Here is a 10,310-nt window from a genome sequence, read left to right as displayed (position 1 = left end):
GCCTTGTACCACGTGACCCCCCTCGCCACCCCCCCTCCCTTGCGCCTTGTACCACGTGACCCCCGCGCCGTCACCATGAGCGCGCCGAGTCAACACACGGGAATGTTTTGACCTCTCGAGAAATCCGAGGAGCTGTGAAGCTCTTTGTCGCACACGTGCCGCGGACGTTCCACGTTCTTGTGACGGCGCCAGGCGGGTAGACGAGGGGTCTCCCCTCGCGGTGCGCCCAGGGTCTCGCGAGCAAAAGCAGCAGGATGGAGCCCTCTTCGTGGCCAGATGGACGACCACAACGCCGACCAACGAGAAGGCTCGGCCATAGCAATGTGGAATCTCCAGGCCTGTGTACAGGAGATGATGCGCCAACCCGTCAGCCCCCGGTGACCTGTGCAGACCAAGGCCCATGCTTCTGGCTCTCGTCAGCGATCTGCCGCGTGTCACCGTGGCGAGGAGCTGCAGCAGCAGCAGCCGCGCCTGACTCCGCTTGGGTGGTTCGATCCGGCCGGCCGCCCCGGTTAACACTGCGGGAGGTTATACAAACCACCGTGGCTCTCAACCGGGGGGGTGAATAATATTGTATGAATCTGTCAATACTGCATAAAATAACCACGATAAAATGTAAATCCACGTAACCTAGAACGATATAAAATACCTTCCCAAGTTCACTGATCGTACACAACGCGGGTTTCAAGAGGACCCGGCGAGCAAGAACTAATGACGTCACGCGTGCAGAGCGTCCTTTGATTTTGTTTTTTTCGCCTAAGTTGGGATAACCTCACGAAATGGACAATTGATTTCTAAAATATCGATGTCCGTTCATACATTCATTTCTCAGAACCACGTTGGGTCAGGCAAGGGGTGGTGGTGGGGGGGTACGCAGCTCGGTTGAAACCAAATTCATCAAGGAGGGTGTCAGTAGACCACCAAAGGGTGAGACGCACTGCGGGGCTGTCCGTGTGTAGCGTCGGAAATACAAAACACACTTACCTGTAGTTGCGGACACAGGCCCATAGGGGGTGCCACCCTGAGCTGGGGAAAGACAGAGGGAGCCGGACCGTTGAGGGGCCGGGTTCTCCCCCCCAGACCCCAGGTGAGGGGTTGGGGGGTTCTTCCAGAGCCCCATGGAAGGTTCCAGAAAGGGGGCGGTACCGGGGGCGGAGAGTCCCCGAGAGGTGTATAAAAGGGGCACCTCAGGGACAGTTCGGGGCAGTGCTCTGAAGACGAAGAACCGAAGACCAGCTAGGCTAGGACCCTGGGACCCCGGGACCCGACGTCCTTGTAGAGGCCGAGGCCGAGCACGGACCAGTGGTCGAGACCCGTACCTTGGCTGGGTCGGGTCAGTTGAGCATCCCCTAGGGCACAGATAGGCTGAGAGCTGAGAGCCAGGTTAACCCAGTGTGAGGGCACGCTAGTCCGGAGGCTGTACCTTCCTAGATAGTGGGAGTTAAGGGGAGTATTTTTAAAGTTGATAATAAACCTTGTTGCCTCGAAAGACAACGTCTCCAGTCCCCGTGGAACCCACGACATGTGCAACAGCGCAGCGCCGTTAGCTTCACTCTCAGTGGACGTTAAAGATCCCGTGGTGTCGGCACGCACCAGAGGGATTGTGCCCATTGCTTGCCGGCGCGAGCCACATTTTGCCAAATTCTAAAAAAGTTGACCGATGGAAAATTACTCGATTGGGATCGGGCACAGAAGCAGCAGCATCAGCGACATCGCCCTGCACTGTGAAGGGACTGCTGCTGCATCATCCTCCCGGGAGGCTGCACCGATTATCACGGTTTGGCTGCGTACGGTGCGAAATAAGTAAAAAATGTTATGGACTGATTGGCGGTATTCCACCGGTGCGGCATAACGACACAGTGGCGGTCCTCGTAAAACAGTCTCACGATGTCGCCGTTGCCCCCTTAAGCGAGCTGCAGGGACTCCATGAGAAGTTGCACGTTCACTTCAGCAGCCGCTTTCCTATTTGAAACGCGTGGCGATGACACCACCACATATTTGGATGACACTGTCCGCCAATAAATAATGAATTGAGGAACCGTCCGACCAGTCTACGGCACGAGGAGTCAAATGTTGCCTTTGGAACACGGAGGCAGCCGATCGTCATCAGGCTGGGTGCTGCTGCACGGCAACAGACAGCAAAGCTTCATGTTCAGCCGCTCATGAAGTTCCATCTTCCTACCCGCTTCGACATCACGAGAACCGATTCTGATGCACTACCACCACCCACCACCCCACCCAACCACCACCATCATCCACCAACACCACCCACCACCAGACACCACCCACCAACAACACCACCCACCACCACCACCACCCACTACCAACTACCACCAACACCCACCACCAACACTCACCACCCACTACCACAAACCACCACTGCCACCCACCACCTCCACCACCACCCACCAACACCACCCACCACCAAAACCAACCAGCCATCAACACCAACCACCACCACCCACCACTACCACCAACACCACTGCCACCCTACCGACACCACCCACCACCAACCACCCACTACCACTACCCACTACCACTACCCACCACCGATCACCCACCACAACCTACCATCACCCACCACCACTACCACCGACTGCCACCCACTACCTCCCACCACCCACCACCTCCACCACCCACCAACACCACCAAACACCACCCACCAACACCCACCACCGACCACCACCACCACCCACTACCACCACCCACCACCAACACTACCCACCATCACCCAACACCACCTACCACCGACCACCACCCACCACCCAACACCCACCACCACAACCCACCACCGCCTCCACCACCAACACCCACCATCCACCACCACAACCCACCACCACCCACTACCACCAACACCACCCACTACCACGACCACCCACTACCACCATCACAACCCACCACCACCCACTACCCACCACCACCATCAACACCACCCACTACCCACCACCACAACCCACCACCAACCACCACCGACCACCACTACCACCTACTACCACCCACCACCACCCACCACTGCCACCCACCACCACCCACCACCACCCACCACCGACCACCACCCACCACCAACACAACCCACACCACCCACCACCAACACCACCCACCATCAACACCACCCACTACCCACCACCACAACTCACCACCACCCACCACCACTACCACCCTACTACTACCCACCACCACCCACCACTGCCACCCACGACCACCCACCACCGACCACCACCCACCACCACCCAACACCCACCACCACAACCCACCACCACCACCACCAACACCCACCATCCACCACCACAACCCACCACCACCCACTACCACCAACACCACCCACCACCCACTACCACCATCACCCACTACCACCACCACAACCCACCACTACCCACAACCCACCACCAAGCATCCACCACCAACCACCACACACCACCACTAGCACCCACCACCACTACCCCACACCACCATCTACCACTGCCACCACCCACCAACCCACCACCCAGCACCACCACCCTCCCCCCCCTGCAAGATTTTCTGACCGGAGTTGCGAATTGCGCGAAAATAAATAATAGTTGCAAAATATTACTCTTTGGTTACTCTTTGGTTCTTTCGGTAAAGTCATGTAGGTAGAAAAATAAATATTAAATCACGACGTTTCAATCACAACACAAGCAATCATTAGGTAGAAAGATACAGCAGTAGAACTGCTGAACAAGACAGGGCTGTTGCAACAAGAGGTCATATATAGGTTTGAGGTGGGTGTCACCCAAGGGCAAGTAGGAGGGATCAGAGATGGAAAATACGCCCCGTCGTCACACGCACGTACAGCAGCTGCGTAATGGGTAGATATTGGCATGTCAATGTAGACGAGTTTAATGGGAAGATTGTATGTCTGTGCCAGAGGACCGGGCATAGCGCCACCTCGTGGACAACACAAGCTGCGGCATTAGCTGCTGCCACAGTGAGAGGCCAGCATATCAACGCAAGAGAACTACCGTAACGTGGCCGTGCCAGTGAGACATACAGCCTATTGAACAGCGAAAGCTACCGTTACACGAGGCAAAAGGGAACAGCAGTGACCATGTTAGACCTTCGTCTGTTAATGTAAAGACATTTAACAAGGTCATGTAATTCAGAGAGTCGTAAATAACTGCTAAACAACGGCAGGAAGGATGTAAACATCACAGCAAGTTATGACTTACCTGGTTAATAACATCCTTCCAATGATTGCTCAGTTTATACCCATCTTCTCGGTTGAAATTGTGTCTGTGTTTTCTATCTGGATGGCTTCATGGACAAATCTTTGATGGTAGCCCAAAGGTTTGCCGAGTACCTTGGTCTCGGAAAAAAACAATATCGTGTGAACCGACCGCGTTAAAACAGTGATCAGCCACGGCAGAGGTATTGGTTCTGCCGTGTTTCAAATCTGCCTTGTGTTCGATAACACGGTCCGAGACATGTCGTTTCGTTTCCCCGATGTAACTGCTACCGCAGATAAAACTTAAACAAGATTCGAAGACATGCTATCTTCTCATTAAACTCGTCTACATTGACATCACAATCTCTCCCTTTAACGCGGCTGCTGTGCGTGCGTGCGGCGACGGGACTCCTTTCCATCTCTGACCCCGCCTACTTGCCCTTGGGTGACACCCACCTCAAGCCTGTATATAACCTCTTGTTGCAACTGCCCTTTCTTGTTCAGTAGTTCTACTGCTGTACCTTTTTACCTGATGACGATTGCTTGTGTTGCAACCGAAACGTCGTGATTATTTATTTTTCTACCTACGTGACTTCACCGAAATAACCAAGGAATATGGATTCCTGCAGTCACGATAACTTCAAATCATGATTGCAAAATATTGGTGTTTTTTTTGTTTATACCGTGCACCACCGGTGTACCGCCAATAAGTTAATACCTACCAATGTTGTGCCAATACGTCTATACACACATGTGGTGCCAATGCGTTCATACACGCACACGTGGTGCCAATACATTTGTAGTGCTGTAGATGGGCCACACTTACCGGCAGTGGTGGACAGGGCCCACCTGCAGGGGGACCTCGGACCCCCAGGGGAGGGGCCACTGTGCCAGCCCAAGAGGGGGGGAGCTGCTGGGGGCTCAGGATCCTAGGCAGCTAAGCCCTCGGTGCCGAGGCCTCAGGATCCCAGACAGCTGAGCCCCTCGGCGCCACCAACGGGGGGCTGCGGGGGATCTACGATCTCACGCAACCCCACCCCTCGATGGGCAAGGGGGATAAAAGGGCCGCTCCCCAGCCGATCGGGACCAGTCGCAGCTGAAGACCCAAGATCAGCCAGCTTAGGACACTGGACCCCCTCACCTCGTTGTCCTTGTAATGGCCGGTGTGCTGTGCGGGCCAGTGGTGGGACTCTGGGACTCCCGACCCTTCGCCCTTGTAAGGGCGAGGTCCGATGAAGCCAGAGTCGAGACCCGCACCTTGGCTGGGTCGGGTCATGTAGCCTCCCCTAGGGTAATCATAGCCGGAAGACCCGAGAGCGTAGCCAGTGTCAGGCACGCTAGAAGTAAGCTGTGTCCCTAGGCAGTGTCAGTACTGTTGGAGTGGTGTGCCGTAATAAAGAAGTTACCTATGAGAAGCGTCTCCGGAACCCATTACACATTCATTTACGCACACGTGGTGCCAATACGTCTATACACACACTTGGTGCCAATACGTTAATACACACGTGGTGCCAATACATTCATATACGTACACGTGGTGCCAATACGTTTGTGGTGCTACGGCCATGGAGCAACTACGTAAGCGCCGCGACTCACCCCTGGCCCCCACACTGAGCACACACCCGCAGCGCATACACACAGTGTCCTGGCGGGGGGTTGCCTGGCACAACGGGTTTTCATCCAAAGGGTCCCTAGGAGGAAATTCCCGCGGTTTCCTGGTGCCAGGAGATTGGCCCACCCTTGCAGGGCAAGTCACATTGCGGTGCCCTTGAGTTGGCTTAAAACTGTATGGGCGCACATAGGTTCACCGGGCCAGCCGCAATGAGACATGCACGACATCGGGGAGGGGGCTGGAGTGAAATATTAAATGAGCAGAGCAGAGCATGAGGTCAGGGGATCGCAGTGCCATGGCCTCCCCCGGCCCCAGACCGAATACACACTAGCAGGGTGTGTATTCGCCAGCCAGACGTCCTTCCAGATTAAACAGGATGAGTCAGAAATTAATGAGTATGGTGGATAGACAATACAGGGTGTTTAAAACATATCGACACAATGTCAAAGCAGTATGTTTCACGATGGCAACATGTTACAATTACACAAAAAGTTACAAATGGTTTAATGAGTTATCAAGTTTTACTAACCATTTTATAAATGTTCTATGTGCCCTCCACCCGCTGTATGGACAACATCGAGACGATAGTTGAATTCGTCCCAAACGCCTCTCAAAGTGTCTTCTTCCACTGAAGTCACCGCTGCCGTGATTCTGTTTTTGAGGTCATCCAGATTAGTCGCCAATGGTGGCACAAAAACAAGATCTTTGACGTATCCTCACAAGAAAAAGTCGCAGGGTGTGATGTCTGGGGGTCTTGGGGGCCAAGAGTGTAGCGCCAGGTCTTGGGGTCCCATGCGACCTATCCAGTGTTGAGGCAGTGTGTCATTTAGCAAACGTCGAACCTGCAGGTGCCAATGTGGCGGTGCTCCGTCTTGCTGAAAAATGAAGTCATCGGAATCTTCATCAATTTGTGGAAAGAGCCATTTCTGCAGCATTTCGAGATACGCTTGCCCCGTAATTGTGTTTCCCTCGAAAAAGAAAGGGCCATAAATCTTTCCTTGAGAAACAGCACAAAACACGTTCACTTTCGGGGAGTTACGCTCATGCTCTACAGTTTCGTGTGGATTATCTAATCCCCATATGCGCACATTGTGATGGTTAACTTTACCATTTAGATGAAACGTTGCTTCATCACTAAAAATCAAACGCGGTAAGAAGTTGTCGTCCTCCATGTTCTGTAACATTGCATCACAAAATTCTACACGCTTTCCTTTGTCTCCTGCACAAAGAACCTGTACCATTTACAACCGGTATGGCCTCATGATTAAACGTCGCCTTAACACGCGCCAAATAGTCGTATGAGGGATAGCAAGTTCTCGGCTGGCACGACGAGTGGACTTGTGCAGGCTACGCAGAAAATTATCTTAAATTCTTCTCACGTTTTTTTCTGAGGTGCGTGGTCGCCCTGTGCTCTTCCCCTTACACAAACAGCCTGTTTCTTCAAATTGTCGGTACCAACGACGAATGCTCTTTGACATTAGTGGATGAATGCCAAAACGCCGTTTAAATGCACGCTGCACTGCAATTACGGATTCAGTCTTGCTGAACTGCAGAACGCAAAACGCCCCTTGTGTGTTGCGGGGTCGCCGTCTTGTGAATGACTGAGGCTAGGGGCTGTTTGTGCGCTGGGAGAGGCATCAAGCGGTAATCATTTGAAACTCTATGCCCCGCCCATTCAAGTGGTAAGAGTTTCATTCATGGGCGGTTCGTGGTTGCAGAGATATAGCGATTTCAAATCGGGTCTATCATTTTGAAACACCCCGTAGATCGCAGAAGTAACCATCGTAACGCTCCGTGTAAGGAAAGGAAAACGGGCGAGAATCACAGGTCGGCGCACGGTTGATCGCGCGCAATGGAGGAGCCAGGATTTTTAGGTAAGGGGGGCAACCCCTCCAGCAATGAAAAATTATAGGAGTTGCTAGTAATTAATGACTTTTCCCTTGCTTTTTATTCGACGCGTGTGTGGCGACGGCGCAGCCAACGATCCAGGGTCGAATTCGAACCGTGTGTGATCGGCATCACGCTCGCTGAAGGTGAATGCCTTCAGGGAAATCGTGGACTGTATACGCAACTGCGCACAATTCTGTGAGTCACTTATAACTGCTTTGCCGTTACTTATTGCCGATTATGGACTCAGACTATTGTCCTATCATCTCATAGAGTCCCTGACACGAAATAATATGCTACACAGTGTCAGTGGGGGTCGCAAAATGCCGATGTATTACTAATAAACCCCAATGATCCGATCAAAATTAGGGATTTCGATCAGATCATTGGGGGGACACGTGCCACCCCCCCCCCCCCCACTGGCTCCGCCAGTGGTCGCGCGGGATAACGTAACCCTGGATTTTTTAAGTGAGGGGGCATAAAAAGCGGAGCCTGGAACCGTTCAGGGAAACTTGTCTTCAACCTCCTGGCTGCCAAGACCCACTCCCTGCCATCCTGCCTTCTCGAGCCGCTCGCAGCATCCGTGTGATGCCAGTGAGTGCGGCTCCGAGGCGGTGATGGGTGAAGTTATCTTTCGTCCTCCTCCCTCCGACTCTCACAGCGTCCGTGCGACGCCGTGAATGCAGCCGCGAGGTACGTGATAGGGCGTGTGAGTATTTGGGGACTTGGGTAGCAGTAAGCTAGGCTCTGCTCGCAGAATATTCCCTACGGGCAGTGCGGGGTATACGCCGCGAATAAAAGTTAGCACAGAGCATCGGTGCGGTGTCCGTGATGTATGTGTGGAGTGGCTGCAGGGGAAGCGCGCTGCGACGGCGAACGCGGAGCCGCAGCACGAAGACATGTTGAGCTAATCGCTCTCCGGCGTGGGCGCTCGCGTGCCGCTGTGTGCTGCTGTAGCGTTGGCTGTGGTGTGCGTGGGTGCGTGGGAGTTAACTCCGAGCCAGCAGTACGAGGATGTCCCTCAGAGGGGGCGCTCGCGAGGGGGGCCCGATCACTCGCCCGGAGGGGGGCTCGGCGGGAGCCGACTGACGCGTTGGAGCGGAAGGGGCGAACGTCGCGCCGCACCTGCCGAGCGAGCGCGGTGGGGTGGACGTCGTCCCCCACACGTTCACACACCCACACACGTGGAGCTGCGAGGATGGGAGCGGTGGCCCACTGTGCGTGTAGCGATGGGCATCCACTCGGCTCTTGTAGCTGCCCCCGCCGCTGCTGCCCCTGCTGCTGCTATCGTCCAGAGCCGTGGCGAGGCCGCTCATGCCGAGTGGACTGCATCGGAGCCATGCAGGTGTCACGTACAACTCGAGGGTAGATTAAACAAGTTTGTGCGTGGGTTAGATGTAACCTACAAGCAACTGTTGACTCGTTATATTAGTCGTGAAAGCAAGCGTATAACATTAATTGATTAATTAGAGTAATTACGGGATTTAAAAAAAATCTATATTGAAAACTAATTCTTTTTAGAACAGTTTTTTTGTGTTGTTTGTTGTCCTTCCCGCGCGCCTCCGATTAGGACGGTGGGATACGTACGGTGCGAAAGAAGTTCAACATGCATACAAAGTGATAATTGAACCTGATGGCAGGACCCCGGGGTCCCGAAAAAACGGAAGGCAAAATCGTAATTAATTAATTTATTTTTGGCGACTCCGTCCCACCGCGCACATCAGCGCCGCGACCCGCCTGGCGCGGACGTTCTGTTGCAAAACTTTTAAACTTTGATTAGCGCATCGTGTGGAGCTAATCTAGAGGAACTGATTGCCGCGCCGTTCGCCTTCAACAGACATAAAATGACGTCGCACACCTAGGGGGGGGGAGGGGGGTCAGACTTTGTGACGATGTGTGACGAGGGGGGGAGGGGGGGTTTGAGAAATGTGACGTCACATCAAAATGCGCAACTTTAAATAAATGTAAACAATATAATTGTTATAACGACACTAATTTTGATTAATTTTCATCATGAACTATTTTATTATTAATGAAGGAGTATTTTTCTTCTCCATGGGAGAATGGAGAAGCACACATTGTGTAACATTTTCGAATGATTGTTATTAATGAATATGATTGTCATAATTGTACTCTCCATTTTGCTTCGTTCTACTACAAAGTTTCAAGTAATTTTTTTATAGCTATAATTATTTTTAATATTTTATAATTATATGAGAATTTCAATATAATATTCTGAACATCTGCAGTTTTAGTTAGACGTTGAATATTTTCAAGTGAATTTTATGCTAAATTTCAGCTTTCCAACGGCTCCTTTTTAATAAATGCTTTCTCCTACAATATCAGAGTGCAGCGCCACATTAAATACGCACTACAATGACAATAGTTTAAAGTCATTTGAAGCATATTTTATAACAAAAAAATGGAAATATGGTTGGGGGGGGGGGCAGAGCTTTGTGACGTCATATTTGAGAGGGGGGGGGTCTGACTTTTTCTGACGCCGTGTAACGGGGGGGGGGGGGTCTCACCCCGTGTGAGGGGGGTTTGTGACGCCGTGTGACGAGGGGGGGAGGGGGGGGTCAAAAATCGGCCAAAACCGCGTGACGTCATTTATGGACGGCCCCTAAG

The 10,310-nt window shown here is 52.7% G+C and overlaps 1 protein-coding gene across 1 annotated transcript in view; it reads right to left on the bottom strand.

The window, feature by feature from the left end:
- LOC133357588 (dual specificity tyrosine-phosphorylation-regulated kinase 3-like) overlaps positions 1 to 10,310 on the bottom strand; it is a 520,504-nt gene that overhangs the window by 406,992 nt on the left and 103,202 nt on the right. The window lies entirely within an intron of this gene.

The sequence above is a fragment of the Lethenteron reissneri genome, chromosome 58, assembly GCF_015708825.2.
Source record: "Lethenteron reissneri isolate LAM-NWPU_2019-01 chromosome 58, ASM1570882v1, whole genome shotgun sequence".
In the NCBI taxonomy this organism is placed as follows: Eukaryota; Metazoa; Chordata; class Hyperoartia; order Petromyzontiformes; family Petromyzontidae; genus Lethenteron; species Lethenteron reissneri.
The sequence above is the reverse complement of the archived record's forward strand: the minus strand, read 5'-3'. Positions and strand labels throughout refer to the sequence as shown.